Below are 7,615 nucleotides of genomic sequence, written 5' to 3' on the forward strand. Positions count from 1 at the left end.
TGATTGCGAAGACTATGGCCTGTATCAGACGCACCTTAGTCTCCAGAGAGACTAGTTTAAAAAATTATATATAAAAGAGGAGAAAAACCACCTAGAATTTCTGTTCAAAGACAAATTCTAATTTAAAATTTTGGTTTAATTTAAAGTTATTCTTTTCAAACAAAGAAAAAAAAGTTATTATTTTCTTCTGCATATTACTTTTTACTGAATTATACTCACAATGAACATCAAATTTACATACAGCTTTTAAAATTTTGTCATTGTTGTTATGTGACATCAATTGCCACCTGCAACTCATAGCAACCCATGTACAACAGCTCTGAACTCTGCTCTATCCTGAGTCAACCTTATTGTCTCTGAAACACCTGTCTGCATTACCAATCCATCTTGTCAATGGTCTTCCCCTTCCTCTGTGTTCCTCCACTCTGTTGAGCATAATGTCCATCTACAAGGACTGGTCCTTCCTTGCAACATGCCCAAAATATGTCAGGTGTAGCTTCAGAATCCCTGTCTTCAAGGAGAGCTCAGATTCACCCTCTCCAGGACAAACCTCTTTGTTCTCTTAGCAGTCTATGGTATGTATATTCAATACTGTTCTCTAGCACCACAGCTCAAAAACATCAATTCTCCTTTCTATTGTCCCTAGTCATTGTCCAGCTTTCTGATACATAGCTTGTAATTCAAAGACAATGGCCTGGATCAGGCACACCTTTATCCCTAGACTGACATCATTGCTCTTCAGTACTCTGGAAAGGTCCCAACAGCAGACTTTCCCAATGCAATTCATGTTTTAATTTCCTGGCTGCTGATACCAAGTGTGCTGATTGTGGAACCGAACAAACAAAAGCTGTTAACAATCTCAATCTCTTTACCTGCCACCGTAATGCTGCTAATTGGCCCAGTGATGAGAATCATTTTTTCCTTGATGTTGAGCTTCATACCATATTGAAGGCTACCGTCCTTGACCTTCGGCAGCAAGCACTTCAGGTCCTCCTCAGTTTCAGCAAGCAAGGTTGTGTCAGGTCCATAACACAGGTTGCTGATGAATCTTCCTCCAATCCTGATGCTACATTCCTCTCATAGAGCCCAGCCTCCCGGATGATCTTTTCCACGCATAGATTGAAAGGTTATGGAGATTGGAGACATCACTGGCGTACACCCTTCCTGATTTTAAACCACGCCATTTCCTTGCTCTGTTCTGACAACTGCTTCCTGGTCCAAGTACAGGTTTTGCATAAGCACAATCAAGTGTTCTGGGATTCCCATTCTTCTCAGAGTCAGCCACAGTTTGTTGTGATACATACAGTCAAATGCCTTTCCATAGTCAATGAAATAGAGATAAACATTCCTCTGGTACTCTCTGCACTAGACCAAGATCCATTTAACATTAGCTATAATATCCCTGTGCCATGACCCTTCTAAACCTAGCCTAACATCTGGAACTTCTCTGTTGAGGTGCTGTTTCAGTTGTTTTTGGACAATCTTCAGCAGAATCTAGCTTACATGTGATATCAATGATATTGTTCGATAATTTACACAGTCTGTTGGGTCACCTTTCTTTGGCATGGGAACAAATATAGATATTTTCCATTGTTTAAAGACAAGTTATTTACCTGTGTTATACAAATAACACTTTTAAGAAAGATGATATTCTGCTGAATAAATATATAATAATTTGCATGCAGAATAAAAATTTATTAGGCATTTTGACAGTGTCAGGGTGTTTTGGTGGTTTTTTGGCCACTTTCAGTTATATTTCCATCAACTGCTTTGCATAGAGAGCTTTCTGTATGTAGAGTCTAAGTCTAGCCTTGGATCAATTTCAAGAAATAGGATTATTTTGACAATGGGTATTTGGCATTCTGGTATTCTGGTGTGCCTATATTCCAGACACCTTTGCCAAATGACTTTCTGAAAGGGTTTTATCAATTTGCATTGTGAAATTGATGTTCAAGGGTCTCTAATTCACTGCATCCTCAAAAACATTGGCTCTTATACATATTTAAATCTTTATAATTTAATAAGCAAAAATTTTGCTCTAAAGTTACATCATTTCACAAGTAATGATTATCCTGAGAATAATATAATCCTTAGAAATGTTGTCTTCAGATACACAACTGTACTTTTTTAGGTTTTTCATTTTTGTTGTGATTCACAAAAATTTAAATGTTATGGAGAAAAAGAAGCAAAAGAATTCCTTGAAATTTTTAAGTAACTTGAAATAATTTCCCTTTTGAGCTAGCTATTTACTAGCTTGTGACCTTGGCAAAATTAGGTAACTTGTGTAAACTCCAGTTTTCTTATGTACCTTGCCATAATAGTATTATAAAGCTTACAGAGTTGTTATGAGAGACCTCTGGCGATGTAGTGCACTGAGCACTGCACTACTATCCCAAAGGCCACACCTCTCTGCCACCAGGGTGTCAGACAGTTAATTTGTCAAACTTGGAGAACGTTCATCCTTCAATTCTGCAGTTCAGTCCTTCAAAAAGATGACAGAATCCCTGAGAAATGTAAGGATTAGAAAAGGAGACATTAAGGGGATGAAGCTGCTGTTTCATAAAAAAAAAAAGAGAGAGAGAGAGAGAGACTATTTTCCCACAGTTGTAAATCCATACCTGCTGCATGTCCAAAACCTTGCTAGACAGTTCCATCTGGATGGCCCTCTTCCAGTCCAAACTTAGAGCATGTAAACTGAATTCTCATTACCCCCCACCAGGGTCTACACTGTGCTCCTCTTTTCCAGGCACCAAAGCTATGACATATCTTAGAATCACCTTGAATCCTCATGTTCCTCACCCATTACACCTGACTTTTTTTTCTCCTCTAACAAGTTTGCATTTATATCCTTTTTGGGGGACACCTGTTTATTGTTTAATGAAAAGACTTTTCATTGTAAAACACAGATATTCATAAAATTATTTCCACATATTTGAAAAAGTACACCTTCCCCCGTATAAATTGGCATTGGTGTATGTTGGGGTGAGGGGTGGGGAGAGAAAACAGTGCTGTCTTAGCGTAATTATTTTTAAAAAAAGAATAAGATATATACATATGCTTATGTACCAGTTTACTTGAATAGAAAATGAGAATTATTATAACACCCTCTTCACAGGGTGTTGAAGAGAATTAAGTTGATGAATACAACATTCAGTGCTGTATTATGTTACAGCAACAAAAAAGCCCCTAACTGTTGCCATTTAGTTAATTTCAACTCATAATTCACCTGATCTTCTAATTATTCTTATTAGCTTTTAATGCCTCTGTCATATGTCTAAATATTCCTTTCTTTCCATTCTTTTACTTATTCGAGGCCTTGTAGTATTCTTTGTCTCCATCTTTCTTCCACATCACAAGTTGTTTAATTTCATGTTTGACAATCTTGCAGTGACTTCCCATTGCTTATAAGGTAAATTCTGAAGTCTGTAGCCTGGCCTTCTGAGTTTTCTGTAATCTGAACCCATCTGTCTCTCCAGACTGGTTCTCCTGACTTTTAGTTTGACTAATTCTGTTTTCTACATGCAAGCTGTACACAGTTTTCTGCCATTTTGCTGCTTTGCTTATGTGGCTCCTTTACCCATAATGCCATTTCTGTTAAAATCTCATTCTGTTAAAATGCCCTCCCCTGTTGGGATGAGGCCTTAAAAGAAGTTTTTTGCTTTTGTTGTGACAAATGGATTATCTTGAATCTTAAAGCAAGTAACAGGTATGAGTGTCACTTAATTTTCACAATATATTCTGTAGAATGGGATGTTATGTGATTTGAACATTGTGTAAACGTCTTATTAAAACTTTGCACTATTTTGCTAGAGGGAGCGCTAGTGGCTTACAGGTAAGAAGCTGCACTGCAATCCCAAAGACAAGTGGTTCAAATCCACCAGTTGCTCTATGGAAGGATGAGCAATCTCTTCTCATGTGATTTACTGCCACTGGAGTGTCATCTATGGGTCAGTTACAACTTGACAGCACACAACAACACTACTTAAATAAATAGAATTACTCTTCCTGGAGAATTGTAAAATAATTTGAAAAATAAAATCAAGAGTAAATATGCCGACTAGATAATAGCTTTATTGACAGTGAAAGGTTTTGAGTTATTAAATCAGGATGAAGGTCAAATGGGCTGGAATATAAGCCACCATAAGCAGACTCACTCGCCTGGTGCTGAGCAACACCACCCCTCACAGTCCGGAGGACCTGAAGAGAAAGAGCTCCTGCTCTCTAACAGCTTACTCCCAAGAGAAAGAAAAACGACTTTGACAAACACAGTCACAGGACGGAAGGAACAGGATTGAGGAAAAAGTCTTCCACACTCCCATGCACTACTTACGGAGAAATGATGCTTTTCGCTTTTTATTCCTAAAAATGTCTTCCAGTCATCCACTTCTCTCTTCCAATGCCACCATAATCTATTGTCTGGATACTATACTTGACTTTATTTGAGCTCCTGACCCACTCTGAAGGCCTGCAGTCAATCATTCCCTACACTTGGGCCAGAATAGTGTGTTTAATAGCTTCCTATCCTTGGAAAAAGACATAATGCTAAAAAGGGTAGAGGGTCAGAGGAAGACCCTCAGTAAGATAAATTCACACAGTGACTCTAACAATGGGCTGAGCATAACAGAGATTGTGAAGATGGTGTGCAATAGGGAAAGGTTCAAATCTGTTGTTTTGCAAGGTTCCTGTGAGTTCTAAGTCAATGTGATAGCACCCACTAGCAACCACCTCTTATAACTGATTATCATTACTATTCTCATTGCTTCTTGGGTCAAAACCTTCCTATGATCTTGTAAGCCCTGATTCGTCTGATTCATCTCTTGTTCTTCTCTAGCATTCCTGTTTCACCTACACTGGTATTTTTTTAATCTTTAAAGTTGCTATGATCTCTTATTTTCACGACCTTTGCATGTGCTTTTGTCTTTGACTACAATAATGCACTTCCTTCGCTCTGTCTTTATTTTGCTTAGTTAACTCTGACTCATTTATAGATCTCAATTCTCACATCCTTTCTGTAGGAAAGTTTTCTCTGTTTTTGTAGTCTCCTATAATCTCCTCCATAGGATTGATCCTCATTTATCCTTATGTAATTGTGAAATCATTTTGCTAATCTATCTTTTCTCTATTGGATCCTTGTAAGCCATGGGCCATGCTTTTTTGCCCGGTGCTGTGTTCCCCAGTGACTAGCACAGTCCCTAGTCCTGAGAAGCATTCGATATTTATTTACTAAATTAATTAATCCAAGGGCAGCTCAATTTGTGCTTCCTCTGTTACAACAGAAAGTTCCCCTCCATTCTTTGAAATCCCAGGGCGCTGAAGATCCTAACCACTCACTCCCACAGAGCCTGTGACATTTTGCCTGGCAATGTGGCTGATTTTACATCTTATCTCCCCACAAGATTGTGAATACTGATGGGCCAAGGACCTAGCTCTCACAGAACCGTGATTCTCCTAATGCCTAGCCCAATTCCCAGCCCTTGACATATGAACAGTAACAATTCAGTAAAGGAATTAATAAAGATGTTGGCTTTTCTTTTCCTGTCTGTAGCAATGTTGGTGATGTTGGGAGGAAGATATAATTACTCATTGCTTAGAAATGCACTAGAGACTATTTTATAGGTTAGAGCTGGGGAAAGATATTAAGATGCTGTCCTTTATTACAAGGACATTTTCTCTGCCAATTTGCTTGGCCAAGCAAAATCTTTCCTGTAAACACAGCAATTGGTTCTAATTTTATGCATGAAGGAAATATAACAAAAAAGCTGCACATCCATATGAAGGTGGAATGTTTTTTATTTAGTCATCCGATTTATGCTTTGTTTGCTAACAATCACATACATTCTAGTCGCAAAGTCACAACCTTTAGGCTTTCACTCATCTTCATAGTGTAAGCTGTGGGGACAAGACTGTAAGAAATGTGAAATTAATAGGCCAAGGGTAGCAGTAAACACTAGATTGATTGATCAGGGACCTACAGAGAAGTGCAGATTCCAGGGCCAGGTCAAGCTGGGAGGCATTCAACTTGAGGCTTGCTTTTCTGAGAAAGCACTGAGTGAAAAAGAAAGATTCCTTGAGTAGATCAGGGCAAAAGATTTTGGACTGAAAGTGATGTTGTTCTTATATACTGTTGGGTTGACTATGACCCAACAATCCTACAAACAACAGATCAGAATTTACCCCTATCCTGTGCCTTCCTCATGATGGGTCATATTCGAGCCCATTGTTATAGTCAGTAGGTCAATTCACCTTGTTGAGGGTCTTGCTCTCTTTCTTTCTCTTCTACTTTTCCAAGAATTATGTCTTTTTTCTAAAGACTGGTTCCTCCTGATGATATAACTAAGATACATGAGACAATCTCTTTGACCTTGCCTCTAAAGATCACCCTGGCCGCACTTCCTCCTAGACAGACTTGTTTGTCCTTTTGGTAGTCCATGTGGTATTTGGCACTCTAACTCCACAATTCAAAATTATCAGTTCTTCTGTTATCATTATTTGATGCCCACCTTTCCAATGCATATCATGGCTTACATCTGGCACACCTTTGTCTTTAAGCTGATATCCTTGTTCTTTAGTACTTTGGAAAGGTGCTTAACAGAAGATTGTTCCAATGCAGCATTTCTTTGGATTTCTTGATTGCTCTTGCCAGGGTGTTGATAGTGGATCCAAGTAAAAGGAAATCCTTGATAACTTCAGTGTTTTCCATCTATCATGATGTTGCCTCTTGATTCAGTAAGTAAAGATTTTTGTTTTCTTGATATTAAAATGTAATCCATATTGAAGGCTGCGTGAGCTAGGTTTTTAAATATTTGTATATTATCTCTTAAAATAAATATCTGTATGTCATTGGTTCTGTCTCTTTGGAAAAGTCTGACAAGTGGGTTCACTTTATTTTAGACCCTAGTGGCAAGAGGGCGTGGAGAGTTTCTCAAGAGTTCCAGGAGAGGATATGAATGAAGAACTTCTGACACACCCTTATCTATGAGATGCTTACAATTTGATTCTTTAGAAGTGAAAACTTCAACTGATTTTAAAATACCCTACATTACACATGTCGTTGTTATGCACAGTCGAGTTGGGGTCAACTTATAGCTGACCCTCCAGAGGGTTTTCAAGAACAGTAAATTGCATGGGAGTTGACTGCCCATATTTCTCCCATGCAGCTGCTGGTAGATTCAAACCACATGTCTTTGGGTTGGCAGCGTAGTTCCCTACCACTAAGTCACCAGAGCTGTCTTTACATTACACATAGATGAGTAAGTATTTAGAGCCTGCATGGTGGGTAAAATATGAAGACAATGTATAAAAGGCTCTATCAGAACTGGAGTGTTTAGGTGGAGAGGCATTGTTTAGAGTAGAATGTCACTATTTTACACCTCACATCCTTAATCTTCAAACCTCCTACCCTCTCTTTCTGACTCTAGCTCTGTTGACCTCTGATGGTTTTCTACCTAGGTTTTGCTTCTTCCCAGGACGTCCACAATGGTGCCAAATTTTAAGCCTGTTCTTGTTTTGTTTTGTCCTGTCTTTTTAGCTCTAAACCCTGTCTCTCTACTCACCCTTTGGTCTGAACTTTGGTTCCTGGGGCAGCATTTTCCCATCCCCAAGCCTAGGTCTAACC

Source organism: Elephantulus edwardii, unplaced genomic scaffold, assembly GCF_000299155.1.
Source record: "Elephantulus edwardii isolate Elephantulus edwardi_28Jun2011 unplaced genomic scaffold, EleEdw1.0 scaffold00031, whole genome shotgun sequence".
Taxonomy (NCBI): Eukaryota; Metazoa; Chordata; class Mammalia; order Macroscelidea; family Macroscelididae; genus Elephantulus; species Elephantulus edwardii.